The following is an 18,031-nucleotide window of genomic DNA, read 5'->3' on the forward strand; positions in this document are numbered from 1 at the left end:
TGAACTTGTCCTAGGTATCAGATGTGTCAGTGGAACCCTTGAAGAAGATGAAATTGTTTCTAAGGTGTTGAGATAATTGCCTCCTACTTATAAACATAAGGTAGCTACTATTGATGAGATCTAGAGTGTGACTACTGTAACAAAAGATATGCTGGTTGGAAAGAGTGTTGCATTTGAACTAAGCGATTTTGGTGAATCACATGGAAATTCTAAGACATAATTTAGAGCATCTGTATCTGAAAAGTGGAAGTATGATCCTAAAGAGTGCATAATATCAAGATATGAAAGACAAAGAAGAGAGATGGAAGAGCAAAAAAGAGAATTGGAATAGCTTGAAGCATTGATTGCCCAAAGATTGCCTAAGGGAGTTGGTAATATGATGGAAAATCGCCTCTAAAATGTTTCTCTTGCAATAAGATAGGACATTTAGCTAGATAGATGCATGGAGAGAATGGCTAAATATGATAGGCATGACAAATGTGAGAAGCATGATAGGAATGATAGATATGAGAAGAATGACAAGTATGATAAGCCCTACAAGTCTAACTGGAAGTATTAGCATAAGAAGAATTGTTATTATGCTACGGATGAAGGTGTTATAGATGAAGAATTAGAAGGAGATGAAGTTGTGTTTATTGCTATCAAGGAAGATAGACTGATATGTATTGATTCCACAAGTTGTACTATTAAGGAGAAATATTTAGCTGCTAAAGTTGAAGAGAAAGATGAATGGGTAACTGACAATGGTTGTTCACATCATATGACTATTGATAAAAGTAAATTTGTCAGTATGGAAAGGTATGATGGCGGAATAGTAAGATTTAGAGATGACAAAGCCTATGTGATCTGTGGTAGAGGTTTTATTTCTTTTGATGGTAAGCATAATATTGATGATGTCTTGTATATTCAAGGTTTGAAGCATAATCTTTTGAGTGTTGGATAGTTGGTTGACAAAGGTTATGATCTACAATTCAAGAATGGTAAATGTAAGATCCTAAATGCCTTTAGTATAGAGATTGCATCTGGAACTAACACTGAAGGTAATATTTTTTATTTGAATGCAGGTGAGAAAATTTGTTTGATTGATGAAAGTTGATTGTGCAATAGAAGAATGTGTCATGTTAATTATGATTCAATGATTAATATTAGTTCTACACAAGTTGTTAGAGATCTGCCTAAAATTATTAAGCTTGCTAATTTGGTATTTAAGAATGCCAATTGGGTAAGAAAACAAGGATTTCTTTCAAGAGCAATCAGTATACATCTAATGGATTGCTAGATCTTGTACATACTGACCTATGTGGACCTACAAATGTTACAAGTGTGCAGGGTGATAGATACTTTATGTTGCTAATTGATGATTATTCTAGGATGATGTGGGTTGTCTTTTTGAAGGAGAAATTAGAAGCATTAGATAAATTTAAGATATTCAAAGAAAAGGTTGAGACTAAGTCGGGATTGAAGGTGAAATATCTGAGATCTGACAAAGGAGGAGAATTTTGTTTCGGTGAGTTTGATTCATTCTGTGAAAAGAATGGGATTAGAAGACAATTATCTGCTCCTAGAACCCCTCAACAGAATGAAGTTGTTGAAAGAAAGAACAGAACTATCTTGGATGTTGCAAGGACTATGCTAATTGAAGGGAATGTTCCGAATATCTATTGGAGAGAAGTTGTTAGCACTATTGTTTACACATTTAACCAAGTTCATATAAAAGATGATACTAGTAAGACTCTTTATGAGCTATGGTTTGGTCATGTTCCTACTATGAGATATTTCATAATTTTTGGTAGCAAGTGTTGTATCAAGAGAGATGAGGATATAGGAAAGTTTTATGCTAGAAGTGATGAAGGAATTGTCTTGGGATATTCAACAAAAAGCAAAACCAACCGATGCTACAATAAGATACTGAGAAAGATAGTGGAAAGTGCAAATGTGAAGGTTGATGGGGATTATAGAAAAGAGATCATAGCATATGGATATGATGATGGTCAACATGTTGTTCTAACTCCCATTCAGGCTAAAGAATTGAAGTAGAATGATCGAATAGAGATAATTAATCTGGATGTTGCTATTGTCAGTGAGGAGGTGCAGGAGCATGAAAGTCAGAACAATCAGAAGACTCTGAGGTATGTAAGATTGAATCATTCTGAAAATCAGATTATTGGAGATAAAAATAAAGGTATGATGACTAGAAGAAGACTACCTATTGAAGAAGTATGTTTGATTTCTACGATTGAACCTAAAGATGTTGTTGAGGCTTGTAAAGATGAAAATTGAATGAGTGATATGGAAGAAGATTTGAATCAGATTGAAAGAACAACACATGGGAGCTTGTGCCTAGACCTAAAGATAAGAATGTTATTGGTACTAAATGGGTATTCAGGAACAAATTGAATGAAGCTAGTGAAGTTGTCAGAAATAAAGAAAGATTGGTCTCCAAATGATATTCACTGAAAGAAGGAATTGATTATGAGGAGACTTTTGCTCCATTAGCTACACTTGAAGTTGTTAGACTATTGCTTGCATATGTTGCCTATAAATATTTCAACGTATATCAGATGGATGTCAAGTCAACCTTTTTTAATGGTGATCTTGAGAAAGAAGTCTACATTGAGCAACCCGATGGATTTTCACTATCGGATGATGGAGACATGGTATGTAAACTAACGAAAGCTCTTTATGGGTTGAAATAAGCCCCTAGAGCCTGGAATGCTAGATTAGATAAGTACTTGCTGAAATTAGGATTTAATAAAGGTACTCCTGACAGTAATATGTATTTTAAGATTGAGAATGATAAGATCTTGATTATTGAAGTCTTTGTTGATGATATTATCTTTGGAGGAGTTGATGACTTGAGCATGAATTTTTTTAGTGATATGCATAAAGAATTTGAGATGTCTATGATAGGAGAGATGAAAATTTTCTTAGGTTTGTAGATTTCACAGACTGGGAAAGGTATTTTTATATCTTAAGATAAATATGTGAAGGAATTGCTAAAGAAATTTGGGTTAGATGACTCAAAACCAATTGGAACTCCTATGGTGATTGGCTGCAAATTATCTAAAAATGATGAATTTTTGAAAGCTAATCAGACTTTATATAGATCTATGGCTGGTGGACTGCTATATCTTACTCAAACTAGACCATACATTATGCATGTTGTGTGCGTGGCTGCTAGATATCTAGTTGATTCTGAAAGAGAGTCATGTCACTGTTGTAAAGAGGATATTTAGATACTTGAAAAGAAATGTGGATTATGGTTTGTGGTATCTGAGGAATGATGATTTCATGTTATGTGCTTACAGTGATGTTGATTGGGCTAGTGATGTTGATGACCGGAAGAGTACTACCAGTGGAGAATTCTTTTTGGGTAAGAAATTGGTTTCATGGGCTAGTAAGAAACAAGATTCAGTGTCCTTATCTACTGTTGAAGCTGAGTACATTACTACTACTAGTTACTGCACTCAGGTAGTCTAGATGAAGCAAATGTTGAAGGATATCAGAGTTATCTATGATGAGCCTACTATCATATATTGTGATAATTTCAATGCTATCAATATGTCAAAGAATCTAGTGCAACATTCAAAGACTAAACATGTATCAATCAAATATCATTTCTTGAGAGAAAAAGTCAGTGAAGAGGAAGTGAAGCTAGAGTATGTGTCTACAAAGGAATAAATTTCTGATATTTTCACTAAGCCTTTGCCTACAGATACATTTGTCTATTTAAGAGACAAGTTAGGGGTATCTACCCCTCCTAATGAGATCTAGATGCATTGAGTTGCATCAATTTGGTGGACTTCACAGTCTTATCTTCTTGTCTGGATTGATGAGTTGATGTTAGTACTCTACTGAAGTAGTCAGTGTGTTTCAAGGAGAGAATCATGATTTTTTTATCTAAGGGGGAGAGTAAGTTTGGTATTCTATTTTCAAATCTTTGGCATTGATGTCAAAGGGGGAGAGAAGCATGTGAAAAATTGTTTAATCTTTTTTATCTTAGGGGGAGTTTGTTAGAGATGTTTTCTTTCTTTGCATTGATTGTTTTTCACATTCATGTGTTTCCATCAATGCCAAAGGGGGATATTGTTGGACATTTTTGCTACTAGGATATGTTGTTGTCATTGATGTCAACATATTCCTATGATTTATTTCTCTAGTGATTACAGAGTGGTTTATGTTGGCAATTGACACTCAATTGGTTTGGTTTCGCTATGTTGTCATTGATGGCAACATGGCAACTTGTTATGGCTTCATATTTTAGTTCAGTTGTGTATCGGCAAGAACTTCACAAACCCTTCACTGACATCAGCACCAACAGGTTGGAAGGAATTCTTTGGTTACCAGCAATAGAGCTCGACATGGGTTAGAGTCAGGTTATCGGTATTGGAGACCGACATCTTTTGGATCCGGCATCGGCAATTGTTTTTTATATTCATGTATTTACGTTATCTAGCCAACATGTATATTGATATTATAATTATCTTTGTAAGATGACATAAGGCATGATTAATTGTAAAGGGTATATAGGTCAGTTGGTTAGATAATTTTGAAAAAAGAGAGATCATGATATATGCATGAGGAAGGAAATAATGGAGGAGATGTGAAATATATGATAGAGATTATGTATGTGAGGATATTTTTGTAAAGGGTTATTCCGGTAAAGGGTTTAGGGTTTCAGACCAGAACAGACAGAGCTTAACCAGAACTGTATTCAGGCATCGAAGATGTTATCTTTGTAGTTCAATAATTTCTCTAGATTGTAGTCTAGATTTGTATGTAGTCAGTGAGGCTCCTTTTGTGAATGAGCAATGTGCTCTAGGCTGTAAGCCTTCCTGCAAATGCAGGCCCCTATATTTTGTAATATCTCTTCATATGGCTAGTGGATTGATATTGTGGGTCACAAATCCCACCGTGGTTTTTCCTCTTTGAGGTTTTCCATGTATAATTTTGTGTGTTATGGTATTCATTTATGCGATTGGCTTATTGGTTGCTTTACTTCTTTCAATTCTATATGTATCGGGGTACCGGTTGGTGTATCCATGTTTTAATAAGGTTAAAATTGATTATTCTTGTAGAACATTGATTCACCCTGCCCCCTCTCAGTGTTCCTAGATTCCAACAATTCGTATCAGAACCTTGTGCCTCGAAGGAAGTTTAACAACTTGAGGAAGATCCTGAATCCGGAATCCATGGATATGAGTTTGGAAAAGCAACTTGAGGTGGAACTTGAAGATTATGATGTTGAAAGGATAAAGAACTTGAAGCTACAAGATAAATTGAATTCTTCTCAGGGATTCATTCTTGTCCTACAGGAGAGGTTGTCATCTGTTCAAGCTAGGAGGAAGGAACTTTTGCAAAATCAGGATGATGAAGAGAAAGATGCATTTAAGGAACAGTGTCAGAAGCTGAGTCAGGAGAACATGGTCATGAGAAATGAAATGTAAGCTATAACTATGAGAATGTCTAAGGAGATTAAAGACCGGAAGAAAAAGGAAGAAAATCTTGTTGTATCTCTGAAGAACAAATTTAAAGAATGTGGTAGGTTGGTTCATGAGAATGATATGTTGAGAATTGATTTAGTACAATCCCAGAGTAATGAACAAGAGCTTGAGATATAAATGATAATTCTAAGAGATGATCTGACTATTGCAAGTGAGTATAAAGAAAAATTCAAGATTAGTTCAGCACAGCTAGATGAGTTATTGAAAAGTCAAAGGCGGAATGGAGATTCCAATGGACTTGGATTTGAACAAGGACAGAGTTTCGATACTGCAAATGAAGATCAAAACCATAAGGCATCGGGTAAAGTACTTTAATGCTTATAAATTTAATGGTATATGCTTTATTTGTAATAAATTTGGTCACATGGCTAGGCAATGTAGAAATAGAGCAAATTAGAACCCTGATTCTGCTCCCAGTCAATTTTTTAAATGTAATAAGCATGGAAATAAGACAAAAGATTGCAGAATGAATGTTAAATGTTATGCATGTGGAAAATTTGGACATATGGATAATTAGTGCAGGTCAAGCAATTATACCAGTTTTAGCAGAGAAATTCAAAAGAACAATGTTACATGTTATGCATGTAATGAGGTTGGACATATTGCTAAATTCTGTAAAAGCATAAATCCACTTGTTGGTAATGGAGGATCAAATGAGAAAGGGAAAGAAAAGGTTAATGAAATCTGGAAATATCATACCCAGAGATGGGTTAGGAAGTCAGAAAAACAATCGGTAGATGCACTGGTTTCTCAACTGGAAGAGGAGGTTTCTCCTACATCGGCAAGAAACTCATCTAGTAACTAAGGCAAATGCCTTAGGGGTAGGAAAAATTCATGAAGATGTTGCATATGCCCCGAGAAGAGATTCTGGAAGATGTTCCAGACATTGGAGATGCTTATCCAACATGGATATGTTTTATCGAGATCCGGTATCTTCCACCGGAAGTCATTAATATGATTAACAGATAAGGGTTTCTTGGAGGATAAAAGGTCAAATTCACTTCATTTCGGATCACTTTGTATTCAGAGCAATTCAAAGCGATTCAGAGGAAGTCTAAGGCAAATCAGTGTGATCGATATCATCTTGACTGATTTCACCAGTGATTGGAAGAGGTCTTTAGGGTCTTTCACTGGCGGCGATTCATGGGTATTTATCTTCAATCATGGAAGTAAGATCATCATCTGTACCTATTTTTGTAGAAAATCCAACTGTTGTTGAGGTCAAGGATTGTCCCAGGCCGATTTTCAAGCTATATCCGCATGTTGCTACCTTGGACGATTCAGTTGGAGCTTTTTTCTTGTGTCCCAGAAGGAGTCATGTATGTCAAAGATGTAAGAGCTTACATTCACTATCATATTGAGGATTTGGGAATGATTGATATCAAGAGCATGTACATGAATGAGCTAATGGGAGATTCTAGAAAGATTAATGCATATTATTGATTTAGGGTTTACCAACATTCTGGATATTCCAAAATTTGAAGATGAAATTGTTAGGTATGTTTTGAGTAGAGTGCATAGAGAGTTTATTTGGTTAGATAGATCATATAAGATTACGAAGGAACCATCAGGGAAATCACTGGTTTACCACAAGTTGAACAACGTCCAGAGAAGAAAGTTTCAAATGGTCAGGTTAACAAGATTACCAGTGCAACACAGACAAACGATCAATGAGAATCAGTACTATCACCAACATAGATATCTAATTCGGTAGCATGGTCATTGGTTACAAGGTAAGTCAATCAAACTGACTGAACTTTGTTTCTAGCTCCTGCATTTACCTAACTCATAAAATGATGAGGCAGAATGAGAAGTTAGATCTGTGTGATTGGATGTTGGATGAATTATTGATTAACCTAGGAAATATTAAAGGAGAAAAGAAAGGAACCTTCCGGTATGGTAACCTAATTGTCTATTTAATTTTTTTTTCATCAATGAGACTCTTAGTTTTGGGAAGAGAAAATGGGCATTTGATATCCCAGTGGAGAGGCAACTAAAACATTTTATTGTTACATTGGGTAGTTAGAGAGATGACAAAGTGTGGGGTTATTTTAAAGAATTTCAAAAGGCTATGAATTCTAGGATGAGGGTTCCCAAGCACATTGTTAAGAAGTATTCAATTGACATATGCTTCGTGGTCAAGAAAGATGAAACTTTTGTGGAAGTTGTTAGGCCCTAGAAGATTTGGATTGAGGAAATGGGTTATGAAGTTGATGCACAGATTCTTTATGCTTATGCACAAATGCTAATTGAGGCACCTATTGATGAAACTGTAAAAACCTTTGGCACTACTAAGCTGAAGAAGGAAGAGGTTGAAACTGAGTTCAACCAAAAGAAGAGAGAGAAGCAGGAAGGTAAGGCAAGTAATTTTGTTGAAAAGGTTTCACAGGACATCAAAGCATTGATTGATGTTGTCCCAGAGAAAGGCATGAAGAGAAAATAACCAGAAATATTCATTGAGCCTATTGCAGCAGAATCTACATCTGATGATGACACACCCCTAGCATTCAAAAGGGTATTGAGGAAGAAAACTGAAGAGACTAAGGTAGAGACTAAGAAGCCACTGGTTAGCAAAGTTACTATCAGAGTATCGGCATAGAGAAGAGCACCTAAAGAAACACCTTCAGCCCCATCCGATACTAGAAGGAGAAAGAAGAAGGATGACATTGATCTGGCAATTGAGTCTGGTAATGTAACTATCATTCCACCAAAGACTTGTGGAGATTTAGTTGATAAAATTACTAAAGATGGTATGTTAAAGAATGTACAATTTTATTATGAACATTTAGATAATGATGAACAAAGAGAAGTAGAGGAAGCAGTTTTGTTATATTTGGATATTTATAAGAAAGCCCTGTTAGAAATTGAAGACCAAATACTACCGTCATAGTTGTATGATATGTTAGATGCTAGAAGACTATCAGAAATGCAAGAGGACAAGCATATAAATATTCAAGAGTTGTTATCTATTTGTGTTTCTATTTCTCCAGAGGAGATGGATAAGACACTTGAAGTTGCAGATAGGAAAATCTTTAACAACAAGCATATAATAATCAGTCTTATGTTAGGTAGAGTAAATGAGATAATCAAGGAGACCCACAAGGCATGGGTTAATTTCTTTGAAGAGAACCATGGTTTTTATACTTCACCAAGATCTAAGGCAGATATTGCAGACATCCCGGTTGAAGGAAAAGGAGAGGGTATTATGGGTACTTCACCCTCAATTTTGATAAACATTAAGATAGTGGATATTGAGCCCTCAGTAGATACAAATGTATATGCAAATGTTGAGATACTAGTAGATACAGAGAGTGTAAAGGTTGATAATGTATAGGATACTAATGTTGAGGACAACAGTACTCCAGATACAAATGTATAGGATGAGGTTACAATTCCTAGGGAGGAACCGGCAGTTACTGAGACTACACCAAGTGGTGAAGCCACCGGTGCAAGTGAGGAAGCTATAAAGGTTAAATCATCAGAGGAATCCGGTAGGGAACTGGTAGTGAGTCCGTCATTGTTGCCAATTGACACCTCACAGGTTGAAAAGAAAAGCATAACCAAGATGAGTTCATGATGGTCGCACAGAAAATGATGAAGGAAGGATTTATGGATAAAGGTGTTATTGATCAGTCTATCACTATTTTGCATAGACTTGTCCCAGAGTTCAAGTTTGATAGAGAAGCAAGCCCATCCAGCAAGCTTAAGACAATCACAGAGCACATTTCAAAGGATTTCCAATCCTTGTAGCGGATATCAAACCGACAAGCACTGGAGAGGTTCACCTAGGTAAAAAGAGCTACATTTGATCAAGTGATTGAGTTTGACAGGAAGAAGATTATGTTAGGTAGTTAAAATAACCAGTTAGGCAACTGAGAGGGGGGCTAAATCAGTTGTCATAGATTACCAGAACATTTAGCAATTAAAACTTTAATATCAGAACCCAAAACATTAATATCAAAATGCTTAAACCAAATACCGGAATAGTAGTTAAACCATTTAAGCATAAACAATAATCACAGAATAAATACTATCCACATGACACCAATATTTATACATGGAAAACCTGATAAAGGGAAAAACCACAGTGGGAAGCCTAACCACAATCAGATAATACTTCTGTAGTAAGTATGTGAATTACAATTGAGGGGCCTACACTTGCAGGAATGCCAATAGCCTAGAGCACACTGCTCATCACAAAAGGAGTCTCACTGACTACATATAAATCCAGACTACAATCTAGAAGAAGTGTTTGAACTGCAAAGATAGCATCTCCTATGCCTGAGTACAGTTCTGGTTAAGCTCAATATCGGAGGACTAAATCCTCTTACATAAACCCAATTCAATCTCCAATGATCAACCAAATCCTCTGCCTTAATGATATTACATTATTTGCACATTACATATCCATATCCATTCCCTGACCTTATACCTTTGATGATCTACAATAAGATCTTACATCATATATATACAAACCCTCAACCATAAACAATCAAGTCGGCCACCAGACAATAAACCAAATACATAATTACAAAACATTGTGTCCTTAGACCAAACAAATAATATCCAACACATAAGACATCCCGGAAACACATGGAGAGGTCCAACCTGCACTTTACATTAAGCCGGTCCATAACCTAGATCAACCGAGACCCAATATAGGTCCACACGCTAAAGAAATTATCTCCATCTGCCAAGTCTCGAACATGATCACTAACAACATCCTAAATCTCCACCAGAAGCTGCACCAACACCACTTATGAATATCATCAAAGATCTTCATCAAAAGCTTTATCGGTGAAACACTTGTTGGAACCACAAGCCAAGCTTCCAAGCAAGAAGGATAGCATCTGATTACCAGACCAAAACCAACTTACTGAATATGAACATGAGTATCATGAATAAGCCAATTCCATAACCAAACCATATTGGAGCCTACCGGATTATGCCGAATCCAAACCAACCAGAAATCACTCAACCTATCGAAACTAGAAGGGTGTCGGTAAAGAATCCAAACAAGTAGTGTTGACATCAATGCAACACATAATCAATTCCTCCAAATGGCCAACAGATTAATGATAAATTGAAATTGATAGATAATGCATTGAGGCAGTGTACTAATATCTATAGAGTATGTTGTAATATAGGTTTGCTCACAGTTGAGATATATAAAAAGGTTAAGGATATTCAGGAGGAGATTGTAGGTATAGCCAATTCTTTTTGATGGATTGAATTCATTAACTACATCTATAGATGGTCAGATTTTGGTTTTGGAAGCCCAAGTTTTTGCTCTTGAGAAAGAAAAAGACAAAATCATAAGGAGAGCCAGAAGTCTTAGAGGTTTGGTGAGTCCCCGATAGGATTCACTTAGTGTACATAAGAAGGAGTGTATAGATATGATTAGTAAGCCCATACCGGCAGAGCTTAATGAGAAAGAGTCATTTGCCCATATGCTACATGGACTTGTATCTATTTTTGGCACTTTCAAATCAGGTTGGGATACCTATCTTGAGCTATTGGAGAAGGCCTATCTTGATATTTGCAAATACATCCAACTTCAATAAGGTATTTTTGGGATATTCATTATACAACATTTTTCATTCTTCGTCCCGGTTTTCGGTTTTTGGTACCTTTTGGTATTTTTGATGGCATTGATTTTAAAGGGGGAGTGATATAGATGTGAAAAAGAAAAAGGGAGTTGTATATATTAGGGGGAGTATAGGTGGAAAACTATGGAAGTATGGAGTATTTTGTATCGATGAATATTCAGCTCAGGGGGAGTAGGCTCAGGATGAAACTAGCATTTGGAAATCTCGACCATTTTTCACATGAGTGTTGTCATCAATGCCAAAGAGGGAGATTGTTGGCAATTGACATTCAATTGGTTTGGTTTCACTATGTTGTCATTGATGGCAACATGGTAACTTGTTTTGGCTTCATATTTTAGTTCAGTTGTGTACCGGCAAGCACTTCACAGACACTTCACCAGCACCAGCACTAGCACCAACACCGACACCAGCAGGTTGGAAGGAATTCTTTGGTTACTGGCAATACAAGCCAACATGGTTTAGAATCAAGTTATCGGTATTGGAGACTGACATTTTTGGATCCACCATCGATAATTGTTTTTGATATTCATATATTTGTGTTATCTAGCCGATATGTATATTGATATTGTAATTATCTTTGTAAGCCAACATAAGGCATGATTAATTGTAAAGGGTATATAGGTCAGTTGGTTAGATCATTTTGAAAAAAGAGACATCATGATATATGCATGAGGAAGGAAATAATGAAGGAGATGCAAAATATATGAGAGAGATTATGTATGTGAGGATATTTTTATAAAGGGTTATTCCAGTAAAGGGTTTAGGGTTTCAGACCGGAATAGACAGAGCTTAACCGAAATTGTATTCAGGCATAGAAGATGCTATCTTTGCACTTCAATAATTTCTATGGATTGTAGTCTAGATTTGTATGTAGTCAGTGAAGCTCCTTTTGTGAATGAGCAGTGTGCTCTAGGCTGTAAGCCTTCCTGCAAGTGCAGGCCCCTATATTTTGTAATATCTCCTCATATGGCCAGTGGATTGATATTATGGGTCACAAATCCCATCGTGGTTTTTCCTCTTTGAGGTTTTCCATGTATAATTTTGTGTGATATGATATTCATTTATGTGATTGGCTTATTGGTTTCTTTACTTCTTTCAATTCTATATGTACCGGTATACCGGTTGGTGTATGCATGTTTTAATAAGGTTAAAATTGATTATTCTGGTAGAACATTGATTCACCCCCCCCCCCCCCTCTCAGTGTTCTTGGATTCCAATAGTTTATTGGTATCATGGTACAGTCTATGGAGTATTTCTAGTGTCATTATATCTTTCTATATTGGTTTTGGTGATCCAAGAAGCTTAATTGATCATATCATATGATCCGGTTTGTAGTTTTCTTTTCTAATCAATGCTTTGCAGAGTTCAGTATTTTCTTTCATAAATTCTGGTGTGAGCAGATCTTGAGTTGAGTTTTTGGGAGATTTTTTGGGATGGCCTTGTGTATCTTCATTACATATGGCTCATTATTTGGTGCTCAGCAAGTTATCTTTCTTCATGACAGCTATTGTTGTTTGAGTATTCTTGAGTTTTAGATGTTGATCGATGAAGATTTGATAAGTGGTGTTGGCATATATTTTATTGATGATTCTAACATTCTTGCTGGTGTTCCCTAATTGTTTCCTTCTTTTTTTTTATGATCCACATTTATTGTTGTGCAATTTGTTGGTGATTTTCATGATCCAGTAATGTTTTTTGTGTTATGCAGTTTTCCTGGTGGTGTAGCATGTTGCGATTGAACTTGGCATAAGTTTTGGTGGTGATAAGAATTTAGAAATTTTATTTAGGACCATGTTATGTCATGTATATCATTATAATAGTCTGGTGGTCGATCCTTGTATCATGTGATGTAATTTTGTAATTGTGAGTTGAGGGTTTAGTCGAACTTGTTGTCAAGGTTGATGAATTGTATAAATAGGTATCATATTCAAGTAATTTAGGTGTTGAGGTTGTGTCTGCATTATCAGAGAGTGGTGTATGTGCAAACAAGTGATTCATTCTTCAGCATTGTGATTGAGCAGAGATTGGTGTTGCAGAGAAGACATATGGGCTTAACTGGAATTGTCATCAGGTATTAGAAGATGCTATTATTGCAGTTCATTTCTTTTGGATTATAGTCTGAATCTTGTTATAAGTCAGTGAGACTTCCTTGAGGTTTGTATCCTTTGGGGTCATTGTATTTTGAGTAGTGAACTCTAGGAAGTGTGCCTGAATGCATGTGCATTCCCCATTGTAATATTTTCACATACTACTACAGAGTATCATCTTACTATGGGTAGGTTCCCACCATGCTTTTTCCCTTAACTGGATTTTTCATGTCAAAATATTGGGTGTTCTGCTTTCAATTTTCTTATCTTTGGTGTTGATGAAATTTATTAGATCTATATTTGTGGTTAAGTTTATAGATCCGGTTTAAAATGATTAAACCCCCCCCCACACCTCTCATTTTTTCCTCTTTGTTGTTGCCAACATTACCATCGTTGGTTAAATGATTTAACCTTTTATGGGAAAATTACACATTCAAAATTAGGAAAATAATAAATTAAAGGATTGACAAGGTTGATGGAACCTAAGTCCTAACATTCCCCCACTTGATATCATACATTGTAAATTATCCCATAGAGATATACATAATACAAATCAAGTCAAGCAATCAAGGCCCATGGCCTTCATACACCAAGAAAACTTATTCATGATTATTGGCTTCATAAAAGAATCTACAACATTATCCAAAGTCTCAAATTTTTAAATCAAGACGTGTCCACTCTCAACCATCTCTTACACAAACTGATACTGGACATCAATATGTTTAGTACGAGAATGATACATATGATTTTTTGCCAAACATATGGCACTTTGACTATCACATCCAATCCTCATAATCCTACAATTAAAATTAATACCATTACCAAGTATTTATAACCAAACCACCTCCTTGGAGGCATGTGTAGCAGCCATACACTCTACTTTAGTGGTGGACAATGCAACTATAGGATGTATTTTACTCACCCAACTCATTGCACCTCCTAAACACAGCCACTAGTGAACCTTGAACTGTCCAATTCACCTGCCCAATCTGCATCAACAAAACCTTGTATGTCCAATGAATTATCCACATAATTAGTAGCATGAAAAACCAAATAGTAATCAAAAATATTTCACAAGTATCTTAATACTCTTTTAACAAAAATCCAATGCTCTTTATCAGGGTTATATTTAAACCTACTTAGAACTCCCACTACTTGGACTATATCTGGTCAAGTACAAACTATTGCATACATTAAACAACGAATATCACTAAAATAAGGAACATTAGACATTTCTTCAATATCATCATCAAAATTAGGACACTTATCTAAGCTCAACTTAGTAACAACTGAATATAGAACACAACAATTTATAGTCTTGCATTTTAAATCTATGTAAAAAGGTTTCAACATACTTACTTTGACTTAAAAAAGCTTTCTATGAACCCAATCACTATTGATTTCCATCCCAAGAATATATTTAGAAGCCCCAAATCCTTCATATCAAAATTTTCAAAAAGCTAAGTTTGGAGCTCTCTAACCGTCGCCTTGATATCAACAAACAAGACAATAATTAATAGTTGATCATCAATAACTGTAAAATATAAACATAGTGATCCTCTTTGCTTCTAACATAACCCAACTTTAATGTGAAACCAACAAATTTTTGGTACACCATGTTGAGTGACTATTTCAAACCATACAATTATTGTTTTAACCTACAAACCAAGTTGTCTTTTCCTTTCTTAACAAAATCATTACGTTGTTGCATAAAAATCTCTTCTTCAAGATACCCATGCAAGAAAGTAGTTTTAACATCCATTTTCTCTATCTTAAAATCAAAAGCAACAAAAATAGATAATAGGAATCTAATACAAGATAGCTTAGCATTGTGAGAGAATATTTCACCAAAATCAACTCCCTCTCTCTAGGAGTGTCACTTGGCCACTAGTCTAGCCTTGTACCACTCTAACTAATCATCTTCTCCAAATTTCTTCTTAAATACCCACTTGCATCCAATGGGATTTCTTCCTTTGGGAAAACTAACAATATCCCAAGTGTCACAACTATCCAAATCTATCATCTCCTCATGCATGGTTTGCATCAAAGACTCACTTTCTTAAAAAAAAATTGCTTTCCTATAAGAGCTAGGCTCATCATAAGTACTTAATAAAGAAAAATTACAATGGAAATCTACTGGGCTATACATGTCAACTAGATTTTGTTGTCTTGTGAACCTTCTCAAAGGTGGAGTAAGAGGTTCTTCCTCATGTTACCCTTCATTATTTCAAACTTCTTCTATCAAAACTGAATCTTTAGAACTTTCACTTGAACTCTCTTCTTCTTCTCATTCTTCTTGTCCATTTCTTTGTTCTTCCACATGTACATCTTCTTGATTAGTTTCAAAATGCACTGTTTTTTACTTTTATTTTGGTTGTTCTTGACCCGAGTCAACTCTAAATTCCCCAAAAATCAAATGTCTAGAAAGGATCATTTTATAGGTTAAGGGATTCCAAAGATTATAATCTTTTACATTCTCATCATATTCTACAAATATGCATTTATGTGATTTTGGATCTAATTTAGATCACTTCTCTTAAGGAATATGAATGAAAACCTCATAGCTAAAGACCATTAAATGTCAAAATGAAGGCCTTTTACCAAGCCACATTTAATAAGGTTTTTTATCAACAAGAACTTTACAAGGAGATCTATTAAATAATAAGTAGTACCAATAGCTTCTACCAAAAAACATTTATCAAAAATAGCACTACTTAACATGCTCCTAGCACTTTCCATTAATGTACTATTCATTCTTGTTGCTATGCCATTTGCGGGGGGGAGTGTAAGGTGTAGTCTTTTTCCTAACACTTCCTACATGTTTGCAAAACTCTTCAAATACCTAGAGAAATATTCACCCCCATTGTCATATCTCAAAACTTTTATCTTATAATCTCATTACTTTTCAACCAGTGCCTTAAATTCCTTAAACTTAGTGAAAACTTCAGATTTTGAATGCATAAAATAAATCATAAAATAAATCCAAGTATATCTTGATACAACATCAATGAATGAAACATAATAATAATATCTATTCAAAGAGTCAACATCCACTAGACCACATACATCTCAATGAATAATCTCTAAAAGTCTCTTAGCTTTGTTAACTCCTTTAGGAAATGAATATTTATCTTATTTATAAACACATAGTGCTCACATAAATCACTCTTACAAACAAAAAATATCTATTCAAAGATTCAACATCCACTAGACCACATACATCTCAATGAATAATCTCTAAAAGTCTCTTAGCTTTGTTAACTCCTTTAAGAAATTGTAGAGCCCCTCCCCGATCAAGCTCTGGTTAACCTAGTTTGACCATGGTCGACCTTATTAATAGTTTGCATGGATGATTGGTACACTATGTAAAGGTGCTATGATTCTTGATAGGTTGCGCTATGTTAGACAGATAAATTAGTAAATGTTGACCCCTTGGGGGATAATTAGACGTAATTTTCTTGTGTGTCATATATATGTTAGGGGTTTAGGGTCCTATCTCAAACCCATCATAAGAATATCTTTCATTTTTGTCATGGACTTATCTTTCAACATAGAACCTTGATACATCATGATCATGAGACCCTTTTGGCATAGGATCCTCATGAGACTAGTGGATAAGACGTAATTCCACATTGTGATTGATTTCAGTACTTAGATTGATGATTTTGTGTGTAATGCCCCGCTAGGAACCCCAAAGGAATACCAACAACTAAGGGTGAAATAATTTATTTATTTTAAGGTATAAATCACATTAAGTGCAATAATTACTACATTGCACAATCATAACACAAGCAGAAGACTTACACCAGAATTTCTAAAGGGTGACCAACAAACAATTAAACTAAAAGTTAAATTCCATAGTCATGATAAACCAATTAACCATCATTACTCAATGAACATAATAAACCATATACAATAATAGATTACACCATTGAAAGATTGAAAGGTTACAATATAATTTCCTCTTCAATGAGGCATTTACATCAATCATAAAGAAAGATGATAAAATATCATCCAGAACATAGGATTACATTGACCATAAATTACATGGCTTCCAATAAAACATATAAAGTTAACATCTTAATCAAAAACAAGGTTAGATAAATTCATTGATACAATTGACCACATAGGTCTCCAATGAATAATAATCTCCAATATGAGATAGAGCAAGATTCACGAACCACAAGAACACCTGCGAAGCCAATCCTTGCATGAAGGTATGAACAAGAACCACCCGACCATGTGATCCCAAAACGGAATCATCCCACCGTGCTAGGAGATAAAAGAGGACCCTAAAGCAAGCATAAGTATGGCATGGACGACAGAACAAATTACTCCATGACAGTACAATACGACTCCACAATATTATAGGTGTCTCAACATCATCGGCATCACAATACACTAGTGACCCTAAAGAGAGAGTGTCATCGCATAGCTTATGATGGTTACCCTAGGTAGGCCTCCATAAGTCCCGGCCCCCATCTTGGGTTATCCTGGTAACCTTTCCCGAACCTCCAGCTCCATCTAAGTCTCATGTGGACCCTACCAACCCTTTGTGAAGAGAAGGTGGTCGGTTTGCCATTCCAGGCCTTCCCACTACATCTTGAGCCTATACAAGCACTCAACCGTGCGCTGGGTACAATATCTTATATAATGTTATAAAGTACCCACCCCCTAATCAATTATTAGGTTATCACTTATTATCTGACTTTTGAGTGGTTATCCTGCCATCCACTTTGGGTGTGGCGCCCTCTCAAAATCCACTCTCTCATAGGACACTAAACAAACATGATCACTCCACGAAGACCCTATGGCGAAGCAAACAACCATA

The sequence above is a fragment of the Cryptomeria japonica genome, chromosome 4 (assembly GCF_030272615.1).
Source record: "Cryptomeria japonica chromosome 4, Sugi_1.0, whole genome shotgun sequence".
Lineage (NCBI taxonomy): Eukaryota > Viridiplantae > Streptophyta > Pinopsida > Cupressales > Cupressaceae > Cryptomeria > Cryptomeria japonica.